General features: G+C 45.3%; 1 protein-coding gene across 3 annotated transcripts in view; it reads left to right on the top strand.

The window, feature by feature from the left end:
• The window catches only part of si:cabz01090165.1 (uncharacterized protein LOC100333421 homolog), a 262,485-nt gene that overhangs the window by 156,505 nt on the left and 90,339 nt on the right, over nucleotides 1-15,641 (top strand). For all 3 annotated transcript variants that reach the window (XM_037118231.1, XM_037118240.1, XM_037118249.1), the window contains one exon: nucleotides 15,033-15,127. The gene's annotated coding sequence lies outside the window, so the exon portion shown is untranslated. The remainder of the gene's footprint in view (nucleotides 1-15,032; nucleotides 15,128-15,641) is intronic.

Raw genomic sequence — 15,641 nt, 5'->3', positions numbered from 1 at the left:
TTTCTATTCTGAGCCTTCGTCCGACCGGGTCTTTGTGTGAATAAATGGAAGTCTTTCAGTGTGTTCGCTCACACTGCGGATGTTTGGTGTGTTAGGCTTCTTATTGTTGCTGGCTTGAGTTTGCTGTCAGAGGAATATCGCAGGTTTTTCTGCTACTTTTTTCTTTTAATATGCGATTACATTTCATGAGATGCTTTATAAAGAATATCTGTCGCTCTGTAATATTTCATTGACCATTGTTATCACCTCCAGCAGGTGAACAGATTTGTTTTCCCGGCGACTGCCAATGCCAGTGCTGCATTATTGACACGACTACGTCTAATCTAACACTGCCAGACTCCCTCTCCTTGCCCAGGGGATTGTGGGTATTTGATTTGGGATCTGTCTCCATCTGGGCTCCAGCGGGAAAGAGAATTGCAAAGAAATAACACCAGTCAGGCTTCCAGTACCTTCGGCATGCTGGGAAGTTCAGGCTTCACTCCGGCTTTTGAGAGATGCAGGTGGGGAGGAACCGGCGAGGTGGATTCAGTTTGTTGATAACAGCTTCAAGACCAACCACGATAAAAAAAAAAGAACAGCTAAGAATACACTGTCCATGATGGGAAAGGCAGAGATTACGGTGGAGGGAATAGTGTTTTAGAAATATGTAAAGACTTCCTGTGAAGCTGTGGGCTGAGGCAGTCGCCTCTACTCTGAAACTCACTGAGCTAAACTTGACTCGGTTAATTCACCCGAACAAATCATATGAGACGCAGGATGCTGCAGGGCTCAACCTCAAATCTGCTTTCATACCAACAACAATGTGTCTGCGTCGAAAATCCTATATTTCCTATATTCTAGTCTGACTGTGAGCCTTCGCTCAGACTGCTGCACCCACTAGCTTCAGTCTGAGAGATGATTCTGCTCAAAGTTTAGAAACTACAGCACTCATAATTTGGGGAACGAAGGGACGTAAACAGGAAGTATAATGTAAACATGATGTGTCGGCTCCAGCCATGGACGTCAAGCTAATTCTACAAGTATGTTTATCGTGTGTGTGTCCAGATTTGAACAGTTATGAACCCAACATGTTGATTTGCAGGCAAAATAGAATAATTCATTCTCACACCGTTTGCTAAATATGTCAACTTACTTGAAATGCAGTGTTTCAATCAGCTGTCCACATCTGACCGGAGAAATGATGCTGAATGTCTGACACTCATCGACTTCGCTGACTTCTCGCCTGATGAATCATCGCAGGCAGGTCAGGGTGACGGCTGGTTTCTGTCTTACAAAACAACAAACCGTGAATTGTCAGAAACAAATGAAAAGATTGTAAAATATCTGAGTCACTCAACACCTCAGGAGTACAACATTTACATGATGAGAGGAAAGGCAGCAGAGAGAAAAGGAATGATAAGAGAGAGGAGAACAGACAAACACGGGCCAGAGAGCAGAGAGAGGAGAAACAACAGAAGAAGAGACGAGTGGAGAGAAGGAGGAGGGTGACAGGTGGATTAAAGAGAAAGAAAATCTGCATGAAACTCAGAGAGGTGGAGGAGAGGACGAAGGTGAGGACGCCGATCGATAAGCAGAGAGAGTCTGATATTGGAAACTTCTCCAGTGATCTGTGACACACACACACACACATTCACAGGATCATAACACACACTGTCCAACAACAGATGAGTGTGTTTTCACATGCACACACAAATGCTCTGAGAAATATCTCTGAATAATCTCTCACACACACACTAACAAGCCTCCTGCCTCCATGTTTCCACCTCTCGTCAGCACAGAGAGGAGTCTGATCCTGATTATCCACCTCCTCCCTCCCTCCCTCCTCCACAAGGAGCGCTTATTCCTCCACCTGCTTCATCGTGCCAAGAAAAATCCCAAACAGTCCTGTCCATGTGGAGGAGGAGGAGAAGAAGGAGGAGACGCTGGAGAGTCTGCTTCTTATTTGAGCGTTTGGACATCATTCGCCATTTATTGCACAAATATTTCCCCAATCTTGGGACTCGTTAAATCAGAATCCAGCAGGGCAGCAACACGAGCAGTCAGGTGGCTGGAAACAAGCACCAGAACCGCCACACAAATTCAACCAAATGACTTGGCAAAGGAGACAAAAAGTGCTTATTAAAATTACACCCCAGACTGACGCTCGTAAATTTAGCAGCTGCAGCGCTTCCTTTTTTAGTTTTGACCCGCTCTCGTTGCCTCAGTTGTTGTTGTTTCACTTCCAAATGTCTTAATTTAGATGCTCGTGTTTCATTACCACTTCATGTTATTAGATACAGTTTATGACTGATTGTTTCATGGACAGACCAGGTGTGAATGCTTTTACAGTAATCTGGCAACATTAGCCACTACGAACACAACACACCCAAATCTCTGACTGAACTGTTGTATTGTGGGTAACGTAGGCAACAGGTGCAGACAAGGGAGAAGAATGTTTGGAGTGTTTTTAATGTTTAGCGGTTTATAGGTTCCTCTTCAGTCACAATCAGAGTATGTTAGCAGAGGGACATCAGTTCCTCGTCCTGTTTGTGTTGTGTGATGGCAGACGAACTTCCTTTGTGTCGTATTTCAACCTTCATCCTTCACAGACTGATCGGCGAGGTGAAAGTGAGGTTTATCACACTGTACAGTCAGTATTTACTTCAGAATCATAAGTTAAAGGAATTCATATTCATATTCACAAAAGGCACCATATCTCTCCTGGTGTAATGAATTGACAGAACAGAACAGAGAAGTGTAAAGACGATCCTATCAGGTTTTTAGATGAGTTTCTGAGTTTGCACTCAGGGAGAGAAAGCCTCCGTCACCTGGACGACTCTGACAGGCTGATATTAAATTAACCTTCATTGTCAGTCTGATGTATCGGTGTAACCCCCGCTCTCATTATCTCCCACTGTAAATTTGACACCTGGATTCTCTCATCACATCCCGTCTGCCGTATCATCCACCTTTAATATACACTTATCTTGAATTGTTAAAAGACAATCCCTTCAACCTCCGTTCCCCGCCGGCTCTATTACAGCACTCCAGGTTTTCTGATATTACTGTAATATTTCAGACGAACTCTCTCCCGCATTGTCGGCTGCCTCGGACACAGAACTGTATTGTGATCTGAAGAACTGAGTGTTGTTTAATTTTATTTCACTTCATTTTGTGTGTTGCCCTCTCTGGGAATTCGCTCTGAATTAAATGTCAGACAAAATGTCGGCGTCGTGTTGTGGATAACTGTTCTGACCCTTTGTTAAAGTCACACAGAGATGTCTGATAAATCACTATTTTAATCAGGACAATGGGAATCATATAGACGACTGTTGTTACGTTATTAAAGTCAAGCCCAAGTTTTTCACATGATGCAGTTCTGTAACGAAACCTCAGAGAGAAGTTTGACAAACGTACTTGAAGTTCTTCGCAGATTGAATTTGACACTTCACGTTCACTTATTCTGCATTTAAAAGGATCATTATAGAATTAAAAATGTGTCAGTATCACAACAAACGTATGATTTTATGTGAAGTAGCATCAGAATAGTGTTGTTGGTGAATTTAGTGTCCTGAAGTCAAACGCATGTCTCGTGTTCTGTCCGCTGAACTTTCACCCACGGACGACGTCTGACGGTCGCTGCTGTGATGTGACTCATCAATGATCCTCAGCAGCCCATAAGGGTCAATTACCGATCAATTACTCTCACTGATTTTATTATTCAACCTCTTGTAGTATTGATCAGGATCAATGCCAATACATCTTTACTGATAATCTACTGCACTCCCCCTCAGAGGTTTCCAATGCAGTCTGTGTACATGACTTAGTGATTGATGTGGCTGCAGATCTGTTTTCCCAAATCAATTGATCACCCTCATGGATTGATGACTCAGGAGGATTTGCATGACCTCAGCCACACACCCGCACACTGATGGCCACTTAACACCAGCACTGAATAGGATACAATAATCACATTATTGCTACTTAATCTATTCCCAGCTGGTTGCACATTGTGATTGATTGTGGAAGCAGTGTCCCCTGAACCACGTGTGTTAATCTGATGCCGTGTTTACTGACTGAATATTAGATAATCTCTTTTAATCATCACTTCTGATCAGTGGATGTGTGTGGCGCTGTCTGTATCAGCAGAGCCTCCTTCTGCCTGCATTTTCCTAGCTGACGTGTCGTTCTCGCCGATGCTGCTCTTTCGATTCACGGTCACGTCGCCTGCCCACTGCGACCCTTCTCTGCACCCAGAGTGTGACTTTGGACGACATACCGGCGTTCTGCGAGTGAAAAGAGGCGTGGCATGTGACAAAACAGCGTCAGTGTCCAGTGTGATGTTTTACATTCTACACATAAAGTAGCTCTTTATAAAAAAAATTGGCCAAACGTGACAATAACTGTAACTTAGTGTTCCTCTTCTCAGGCGGTTGAGCTCGTTCTCTGCTCAGAGGGTTCACTGCTTCCTGCTTTTATCAGCTTTAGTGTTTGTTATCAACACGTCCTTGAACACAACACTAGCGAAGGTTTACCATAACGCTCTTGGCCTTGACACTGAGGCGTTTTGCGGTGAGAGATGTCTTCTGGGTACATGCCTGTTGATTGGTCGTGTGTGACCGAGCCACAAATTCTTGAAAATCAACAGCTGTTACATAGAGGAAATAAAAAACACATTGCAAACACACAAACACATTTAAAAAGCACCTCAGAGGACATGAAGTGCTGCACTAACGTCCTCAGCCAGGCTCCCCCGCTCATTTAGGCGCAGTCAGCTCGTATCAGCCCGCTCTGATTGGACGGCAGAGGGAAGAGTCACGGTGGCTGCGTTTAGAAAATCATCATCAGCACTTTTTTTTTTCCGCCTCTCTTTAAAAAGTCAATTAGCTCGTAGAATTGTTAAAGTGGATGTTGAGTTTGAAAGGTCAGTGGTTTCATTAATGAGACGAAGGGAAATTAAGTTTGTTGTCCTGCTTTAAAACTGCACTGAGAGAAAAAACTAAGAGGCGGACAGACGATCTGCCACGACTGCATCGAATACAATATTCAGACGCCACATTACAGCCTGCAGGGTTTTTAATTGGAGCGGCTGCAGCTGAATTAGAGGCGACGGTTGTTTACATCTGGACCGCTCGACAGCTGAAGACAAACACAGCATCGGTTATCACAATTATTGTTATTATTATTAACAGTATTATTATTTTAGATGACGTCCTGTCCCCCTGCCAATGAAAATATCTCATTTCCATGATAATGCCTGTCTGTTCTGTCTCGCTGCTGCTTCTGTCGGACTGTCTGGCCTCTCGGTTTATTACTGCGCCGCTGTTTCTGTGGAGGAAACACAAGTGTACAGGATTCACATGATACTCGCCGCTTCTCTGTGACTCAAACTGAATTTTAGTTAATGTTGAATTACAGCAGACGACAGAATCAAAGATTACAATCAAAAATCAAGGATTACAAAAATACTGAACGTATACTAACTGTGCTAACGTTTACATGCATGTGTGATTATAATATTCAACCTGATCAATAAGAGTGACAGTTGATCGTGTATTAGTACGAGGCTGGTTGACTCATGAACTTCAGATTTGCATCACTAATTGAAACCCACATTTCTCTGAAGCGTCACAAAGTTGACGAGGTGATGATGCAACAGACGGGACGTCCTGCACATATTACAGAAAGACGAATGTTCATCACCTTCGTCGTGAACTTTTCCACTCCCCCCTCGGTGTCACGTCTGTGTTTCACGTTCAGATTTCCTCTGGAGAAACTAACCTCACTATGTTCTGCATGTCTGAGTTCAATCTGACCTCTTTATCTTTTAGCTGTGAGGCTGATCGCTGAACACACTGCAGCTCGATCTGGCTGAAGATGTCAGCTAAACGTCCGCAGTGCTAAACGGGATCATGTGAGGTCTTATTCCTGACAGATGAAACTGTAATGACGCTGTAGTTTAACTTCACATGTCTCTAATAACAGAGTTATATCTCCTCCCTCTTTGTCTCTCTCATCTATCTCGGGACTATTTCTCTTCTGTCGGTCGGAGTTTAACCGTTTGATTTAGAGCCACATATATCTGGGCAGACCTCTCTCTCTCTCTCCTCACTGTCTCTCTACCTCTCTCTACCTCTCTCTCTGTTGACCACCATGCTGTAGACCTGCAGCAGCTCTGTGATGGATTTCCACGGCTGCCTTTTACAGAGATGAACACACGCTGACAGCGATGACCTGAGATTTATAGTTTGCTCTCTTTTCTCTCTGTAGTAAAACACAGAGATAATAGAAAGCAGATTTATGTGCAGACATCTTTCTATTTTTTTTTTTTTTTTTTTTTTACTCTCTGTTCCAGTCTTTGTCCTTGTCATGTGTGTCCATAGCTTGAGGCTGTGGATTAGTCCACACATCCCGTCATCTCTTTATCCGAGGTGTGAATTCATCTCTCCGACACAGCAGAGACGATAAGAGCAAAACAAACTGAGACAATCCAGCGATCCAGAAGCTTCTTCAAAACACTGCATCACATTTTTATTGTAATATTTATTGCATTAAATCTTTGAATAAACACATAAAACAGTTGGGTTAAAGGCACAAAGCTTCACTTGATGCACACCACCCTTCTGTCAGACTACACATGGTGCACAGACGCTCCATCACCCTCCGGCTGCCTCACATCTTCTAATCTACACTGTCCGTCCAAAGTTAAAGTCAAACTCTCGCCAAAATGCAACCGAGGGTCTTTCTGTGAATGTAACCGAGTCAAACTTTTAGTTTTCAGGTCAAACTCATTTTCAATGGGAGTGCTACGGGCACTTTTACGTTAGCATCAAAATCTCTGTTTTTAAAACAGTAAGAAGTCTTGACACAACATGAAACTCTGCTGGTAGCATCACCAGGGTCTCTACACATGAACACCAGCACTGACAACATTGTTTGTGTACACAGAGTTACTAAAAAGAGAATTTTTGAACAGCTCATGTTAGCAGCAGCTTGTTCCACCCGCTGCCGTCCTGCAAGTGGAGAAGAGTCGATCTCAGAATGAGACGCAGGTGGATGCAGGTGGATGCAGGTGGGTCCAACACCTCCCTTCCTGCACAGAAGACCAGAGGCTGAAACCAAAATTCATTGACATTATGGAAGACATAATTTACAACATGTAATGTACATGTGACTGAACGTACGTACTTATTTTAACTCGACCCAGGATCTGTTTCTCAAACCTAAATAAACTGCGACTGTTTCCTGACACAGAATCTGTCTAAAACTTGCCCGGATGTTGTATATTTATTGAGCTAACCTGATCGCAGCGCCCTCCAAATTTAACGAGTATTTAACGAGTTGGAAATGAGAACCTGTTGAAACCACGCCGCGGGCTTCTGACTGAGGATCGGACCTTTGAACTTTTAAACACTTTAATTTAAAAGTCTAAAAGTCGAGTGAGGAGATAACAAAATCAGCTGCGTGCAGACTCTAACTTCAGACATCAAACTGCTGGACTGATCTGCTGATGTGTTTGAGAACGTTACCTCTCCAAGTTAATTAATTTTAATCATCATAAAAAAAGAATCTGCTGATATGTTGATGAGCTAATCATGCAAATGAGTAATTTAGTAGTCGGCTATCACGATGCCACCGTGAGACATATGGAAGAAGAGGCCTGACTGAAGGTTAATGCATCCTATGGATTATGTAAATGAACCGCCTCTGGCATTTTTTATTCTTCATTTTGTTCATATCGTCTTAAAGAAAGAGGAGGAGAAAGTGAATTTAACCAAAGTGAGATGGAGGGAATATGAAAAATGAGGGTGGAAAAGAGTCGAGAAGAGGCAGAGCACAGGTGGCACGGAGACAAAAACAGAGAGAGGTGGAGGAGAAACATGGCGAAGGAAAGAAATGTGACGTGACGAAGACGATAAAGCAGAAAGAGGAAACATGGAGGACCGAGGAGGCTGAACTGAGGCAGAGCGCCGCTCTGAGGAGGGGCTCAGTCCGTCAGCTCAGGGACGCCAACGCACTCGACCAAATCATCCGGCTCATCAGTCATTCAAAACACCATCAGTCAGCCAAGAAATCGCCCATCAGCCAGACACGCTCCCCCACAGCTCCCCTCACACTCAGCCTGCAAACACTCGTCTGGCTGACTGACACATCTCACTGGCTCTCCTCTGATTGGTGGATGAGCGGCGGCCTGGCGGCCAAATGACTCTGAGTCATCGCAGGTGAAATTTAGAGTTTGGGGTGTGATCAGACGAAGTGCTCGCGTTTGGAGTGAATACTATTCCACTGATGCAGCACATCGCTAACGTCACTCCCATCTCAGGACGGGCTGGAGGTCCAGTCAGTCAGTCGGTTCTGTTCAGGTTCAGGATCAGAAGGATGCACAAATAATATTCTTCACTCTGCTGCTGTGAAGGACAAATATTTGGTGAATCTAGAAGAGGGAGCGCCCTTCAGCTATTAGACTGCAGAGTATATTTAAGACCCAGTCGTCGTAGATTAAACACATAAATAACCTCACAGGCTCGGTTGGAGGGAGGAATATGTGAGATACGGCCAGAATTTGAGCATTTTCAACAGAATGTGAAGAAACTACAGTGTTGAGGTTCTGTCCAAGACGTCTCTGACCGTCTGTAACGCAAAGAGGCGATAGTCTCTGTTTCACAAAATTAAAGTGACAAGAAAGGACATATTTTACACCTGTTTACAAAATATCTAACTGTACACCGTCTGAATTCAAGTTTCTCTGTGTAACTGAAGTGAGACGAGTTTAATCACCTCGTTAACTCATCGCAGTTTTCATCCGCGGAGTCGTCGTCCTGGTCAGAGCTGCTGTAAATCACCTGTCTTCAAACTGACTTCCGTCGCTCTGCTGTCCTCAGCTGCATGAGTATAGTGAGCAGCAGTAGGTGTTTGTGATGCCTCCTATAGTTTTGCACTTATTTTAACAGGTAGCCACATCTGACATGTTTGAACCTTCTCGGTGAGGACAGGATGCAGCGTTTGTTGACCCACTCGAGCGCTGCAGGCTCGTTTCATCGCTGAGTCTTCCTGCAGTCGTCCGTTCACCCTCCTGATCAGCTGCCGTCACTGTTCTCACGGCCGTTCAGACAATAAAGTTCTTTAGATTGAAACTTTTTCTCTGTCTGACATCAAAGCAGATGGATTCATATTCATTGATTCTATTTTTACAGTGTGATTACTGGTAAACATCATTACAGGATCATCAAACAGAATGGAGGGAGCCTCTCGGTGCCTGTGGCCTTCAGCAGCTCCAACTATTCTTATCTGTCTACAGTGTGTGTGTGTGTGTGTGTGTGTGTGTGTGTCTGAGTGTGTGTGTGTGTGTGTGTGCTCTAATGTATCGCTTTTCAGTTTAATTAATAGATAACGATCATTACTGCATCATCAGTGACCATCAGGCGATGTACAGTGTGTTTATCCTTTATGAGCCTCATCAAAGTAGAAACCACTTCCTGTCCCTCGTACAGGAAACACGTCAAACTGAAGCAGCATGAAACCTTCAACCCCCGATGAGTTCGAGCTGTTGAGCTTCAGACTGGAAGAAATAACTCGACTGCCGTCACAGATTTAAGGACTTGAGCGCAGATATTAGATATTAAGAAGTGTTGTCGCTGGATGACTTCTAGCACAGTGCAAAACCTGCCAACACATTAGGTCTCGGCGGACTGGAAGAAGGATTGTGTTGTTGGCAGTCTGCAGATCCAGAATCAGTGATGCGACCACCGTTTTGTTTGTTGAAGCATGTAAACCTGCTCTCACACTGCCCCACAATAAAATAATGAACATGACAATGAGCAAAATATGTCTCCTCTGAGATCTTCAGAGTTTAGTACGACTTGTTTATATGTCTTAGAAAAACCTCAACTTTTGTTATCTGTTCGTTTATTCGTTCTTTTTTGATTTGTGCATTCGCATCAGTGATGGAAATGAACCCAAGAACTGAAACATTAGAGGCGAGACGACATTTTTCATGCTGATTCGCTTACAAACAGAACTTCTTTTATTCATTTTCTAACTGTGACGTCAAACATTTACCTGCCCAACACAAACGGAACCTGCTGACATAATCCTGCAGTTTTAAGGTACAACATGAAGTAACCCAGGTGTGACAGAGCATTTCCACCTACACAGCATTTTCTCATATTTATTTATTTATTGTTAAAGGCTGTGCAGAAACCCTCGGGATGACTGAGTCCGTCTGATTTGGGCAACGTGAAGTTCTGTATTGCTCAGCAAAAAAAGTCAGTTCTGGTTCTGTGGAGACGAAGGTGAATGAACTTACTTTCTAAATGTATTGTTTTTGATAAGAATAAAATACAAATCATAAAAAAGAGATCTTTCAATATAAAGCTACATAAAGGGCACTGAGCTGCAGTCGGCTCTGAGCTCAGCCGTGAAAATGAAAATGTAATCTAACAAGAATCACAGAAAACACAAGCCGATGCCCGTCGATACCCCCGAGCCGTGAAACGTCTTCTCTGTTTAATAGACAGATTTAAACTTCAATCCATGTACAAATCAAATGGAAAAATATGTGCAAGATATATTTTTTTAGCCAAGAACATTCAGCGAGTTTAGCTCCGGGCTGCGGGGGGGAGGTGGTGGAGGTCCGTGCCCAGCCAGGGGATGTTCTGGTGGGGCTTAACATGGGCGGGTAGCCCCCGGAGGTGGAGCTGAAGGGAGGGAGAGCCGAGAGAGGGAGAGAGAGCTGAGGGACCCACAGGGGAGAGAGAGAGACTCAGCTCTGACCATCTGCCAGCCTGCAGCCTCTGCCAGCACACACACACGTGCACACACACACATGCATGTATACACACAAACCTGCGTGTGTGCATCCTGCTGCACATATACAAACTCACAAAACAACACGAGATGATGCATCACAGTAATATGCTCATCAGACGTGTTTCCAGAATTGTTTATCGTGTGTGTGTGTGTGCACGTGTGCATGCGTGTGTGTGTGTGTGTGTGTGTGTGTGTGTGTGTGCACGTGTGCGTGCGTGCGTGCATGTGTGTTTACATGTGTGTGTGTGTGTGTGTGTGTGTGTGTGTGTGTGTGTGTGTGTGTGTGTGTGTGTTGACAGGATAGAGGCTGGCTCCGGCCCTTCTGTCGGCTCCCTGATGAATTTTCTGCCTCTCTCAGGATAAAAAAACGACCCTCCACTCATTCACTTCTCCATCCTTTCCTCCATCCTTTCCTCCATCCTTTCCTCCATCCTTCCTCCTCCTCCATCCTTCCTCCCTCCTCCTCCTCCTCTATACATCTACACCATCATTTCATCCATCTTTCCCTCCAACACTTCATTCACAGATGTCCTGTGGTTAGAAGATGCATGAATGGAGCTGAGTGTGTCCCGGCAGTGAAGAGGTGACCACAGTTAGTCCAGATATTAAGATGGTTGTGGGTCAGATCCGGCTCGCAGCAGACTCCCTCATCCGGCCCACATCCCACCCGGGCGGTCCGCCCCTGTTTACCAGATCTGAGCAGACTTCTGGTTCCGGTTCACTCAGTTTGCTCCCGGCTGACATGTGGTCATGATGCGTCCTGCTTCACGAGGCTGCGTCATGGATGCACAGAGAGTGAGAACAGGCTGCAGGCCGTTATGATGTAACGTCACATGCACATAAACATAAATATTCTCATCTAAACCACTCAATCTGCAACCGTACGAAGAAGGTCCGAAAGGCCCGGCTGCAACTTGTCGGTTCTGGCAGTCAACTCACTCAGGTTTAGTTTAACAGCTCGCTGAAACAGAAAGGAAATGAAAACAGGAAATTAATTTTGTGTTTCTTAGAAAATGTTCCTCTCTGAGCCTCTTCAAACATCAGGCAGAACAAAGCTCCTATAAATAATTAATCCTGGTACATATGGGCTAATTTAAAGACTTCCTACAGTGTGTGCTTCACACGTGGATGTGCCACACCGACGTGTTTCTGCCGCGTGTGTGTTCCTGCGTTAATCAGACGAGAACAGAGCAGATTGGTGACTTAATCAGGCTGATAGACGACGATTATTAATAGAATCAGAGAGAGTTGTCGTCTCGCTGAGGAGAGATCTTTATTCACAAGTTTCTCGTCCTTTTTTTTTAGCTCTTCGTTCCGTCTGTGTTCACATCAGGTGTTTGTTGGATCACACACAGAGACACGATCACATCATCTCCTTCTTGTCTGTTTTCATTTTCTCCTCCCTTCCACCGGCTGACCTCCTTCTTTTCCCCTCCTTCACCTTTTCCCCTCCCCTCCACCCGTCGCCCCTCGCCTCCATCTCTGCATCTGACAGGTGACAGGTGTTTGTGTGTGTGCTCGCCTCGTGTGCATGTTTTATTCATAACTTTAGGATCTCACCACTGTTTGTGTTTCCTCCTGCAACAAACACACAAAAAAATCCAGAATAATAAGAAAGAATCTCCCCGACTCTCCGATGTGACGTCTGACCTTGTGGAGGAAGATTTTCAACAAAAGAAATCTTCGTGTTCAAACTGAGCTGAAGGTGATATATTGTTGAAAAAGTCCAACCCGACTGCAGTTTGTTAAACCGCTCACTTAACACCAGGGCGGGACACCGCGGGTCGCCTGGTGGGGAGAGTCTGACTGCATAAATCTGAAAATTCAGAAACACAAATCCTGACAGAAATGTATTTGTTTGCACGGCTCAGTGTAAAACACTTTGGAGGAGGGAACGAACTGTATTTCTGCTGCTAATGACGGAGGAGACGGGTGTTACATCCCAATCAGAGAATCAGTGTCAACCTCTCACTCCGTCTCCCTCCTCCTCCTCCTCCTCCTCCTCCTCCTCCTCCTCCTCTGTCCTCTGGAGGATTACTGCTGATGGCTGAAGGGCATGGATGGACAGATCAAGAAGGAAAGGAGAGAAACAGAGTGGAAAGGACAGGAAGTATGTGAGTTAGTATAACAGAGAGGGGAAAGCTCACGGGTCAAAACCCCGAGCCTGGCTTTGACATAAAGCCTGGAGGAGGAGGAGGAGGAGGAGGAGGAGGAGGAGGTGATGCGTCTTCAAGAGAGAAGGGCGACGACGTGTGAGCCACAACAGAAATCATATGATGGAACCCTAAACACTTTTCAGAATTAGCTTCACAAAACAACATAAACTACTGAAGACCAAAGATGTTGAGTAAAAACGAAGACAGCTTCAGTCTTCTCATCCTGATTTTGATGGAAAGTCAGGCGACGTCTTCGAGTCCACGAAACATTTCTGGAGCTTCACAGTGAAACAGAGTTGCAGCATTCTGCTGAACGACTGGTCGAGCGTCGCCTGACTCCTGGACTGTTGAGATTGATTTGACCCTCAGACATCTGCAGATGCTTTTTGAGAAGCTGCTCTCCTTTCGCTCTGCTGTCTTATATTTCATTCGTTACAGGAGGTTGATGACTCCCCCTGTCCTGTTGCAGCAGCAGAACGTATTAAAGCAGTTAGCATGGTGCTGCTAAATGGTACAACAAGTCAGCACTGACACGTCCTTTTCATTAGCTGAGGGTGAAAAGGTGCAGTTATCGCTCCAATCAGAAGCCGAGCACTAAACCTCCATCTCCCTCCGCAGACAAAACTCCTCCCGAAGCCCATTTACAGCCGAGTGTAGCAGAATGTCAGCGGAGCCGGCAGCAGACGGAGGAGGGCTGGACAGTCAACAAAGCCAGACCGACTCTCTCCCGTCCACTTATCTCTCGTCTCATCTTAATAAGACCCGAGCAGCGGCAGCAGCAGCATCCTTCCTACGAGGCCGTGCTGTCCGGCTCTGAACCACAGTCTCATTAAGCAGACACATTGGCCTCCGCAGTACAAAGGGCTTCCTCTGGAGCCCACACTCTGCCGTCCCGACTCGCTCATTTAAAACCGAAGCGCCGACATCCTCGATGTGTGCCATCATCGATATCAGTAAGCAGCTCTCTGGGAGTGAGCGGCGGGGAGCTGCAGCTCTTTGTGCCGGGCTGAAGACGGAGGAGAGATGATGCTTGTTGCAGATGTCAGATAGCAGGACGCGGTGAAGTGGATCAGATCTGGTCGTCTGAATGGATCTCGATCTGTGTCACGGCCAGTTGGACGTCTTCCACTGTCACTCTAATCCAATCACATTCAGTTCAGCTGGGTTCTGTGTGCAGTATATGTTTTATCCCACGCTGCTCCACAACATCATCACGCTGCGTCTGGTTTTTAATCGTCTTGCGTGAGAGATCCGGTCTGACAGGAGTTAGAGGAGGACAGAGAGCAGCAGGTTGGTTGTTCTGGTGTTTGAAGCTCTCTGCTCTCACATGCAGCAGGTGTTCAGTATACTGTCACAGTGCAGCTCAGACGGTGTTGCTGACTGACAGTGATGGAAGGTGACGTGTGATGGATTACAGATAACTGAATGCTGGAGGCGTCCGGCGGCTCCTCCGTCATAGAAACATGTCACTGGAAACACACGAGCGTTGTGTTTGTATTCTGTGTTTCAGCCTCACATCTCTATGAGCTGACGTAACATGTAGCGTTTGATGAATGATTCTAACAAACGGCTCCACACTGTCGGACTCTGACCCACATTCGAGTCACTTCTGTCCCCACAGGGAACCAAACGTCCCGGCTGAGCTCGGTCCAGGACACACTGACGTCCTGTCATGTTTTATTTCTGCATTTCCACATGATCCACTGCTGTACTTGTGTTTTTAATGTATATTCATTCATGAACTATTAGCCCTTAACTGACTCAGATGATTTACTGAGCAAATAACCTGTCACGATTTCAGATTTTCACTCCATGATTATCATGTGCGTACAGATTCAATAGGATCTTGTTCACTGTTTGTCTGTTTGACGTTTGTCGTTTGAAACCAGAACTGTTAAAATGTAAGATTACACAAATAACAACTTGTGAACAGGCGACCAGATGATCTTAGCATCATGGTGAATATCTTGACAACCTCAGCATACGTCTGTCATCTTCTCTCTCAGAGACGTCTGCATCGTCTGCAGTGACAGTGTTGTGTATGATCCGAATCAGACTGAGCGTTTGTTTCCATTTCCTCTGTTTCAGGCTGTTGCGCATCAGATCCAGTCACCGCGTCACAGCTGGACTCGGTTCTGATCGGCTCCGATTGATAAAGAAATACTGAAAACCTTCAGAATCAGGTGAGTCACTGCTGGCTGGCAGCGTCTGTTGTTTCTTTTGTTCTGTAACACATCCCGACGGAAGAGCGAAATCCTGCGGCACTCCATTTGATTTGGTGAATGAAACTGAAACAGAAACAATTTCTAGCGTAGCGACGAATCAGAAGCCCGAACAGATGAGAGTGATGGATGTGACGAGAGAGACGGAGGACACAAATAAGATTCTGTCTGTTGGCTCGGCCCGCTTTGAGCTGCTAATATTCATAACTGGACGTGGGCCGCTCTCTCTCTCTCTCTCTCTCGCTCTTCCTCTGTCTCTCTCTCTGTCTCTCTCTCTCTCTCTCTCTCTCTCTCTCTCTGTCTCTCTCTCTCTCTCTGTCTCTCTCTCTCTCTGTCTCTCTCTCTCTCTCTCTCTCCGTCTCTCTCTCTGTCTCTCTCTCTCTCTCTCTCTCTCTCTGTCTCTCTCTCTCTCTCTCTCTCTCTCTGTCTCTCTCTCTCTCTCTGTCTCTCTCTCTCTCTGTCTCTCTCTCTCTCT

Source organism: Acanthopagrus latus, chromosome 2 (assembly GCF_904848185.1).
Source record: "Acanthopagrus latus isolate v.2019 chromosome 2, fAcaLat1.1, whole genome shotgun sequence".
Classification (NCBI taxonomy): domain Eukaryota; kingdom Metazoa; phylum Chordata; class Actinopteri; order Spariformes; family Sparidae; genus Acanthopagrus; species Acanthopagrus latus.
The sequence above is the reverse complement of the archived record's forward strand: the minus strand, read 5'-3'. Positions and strand labels throughout refer to the sequence as shown.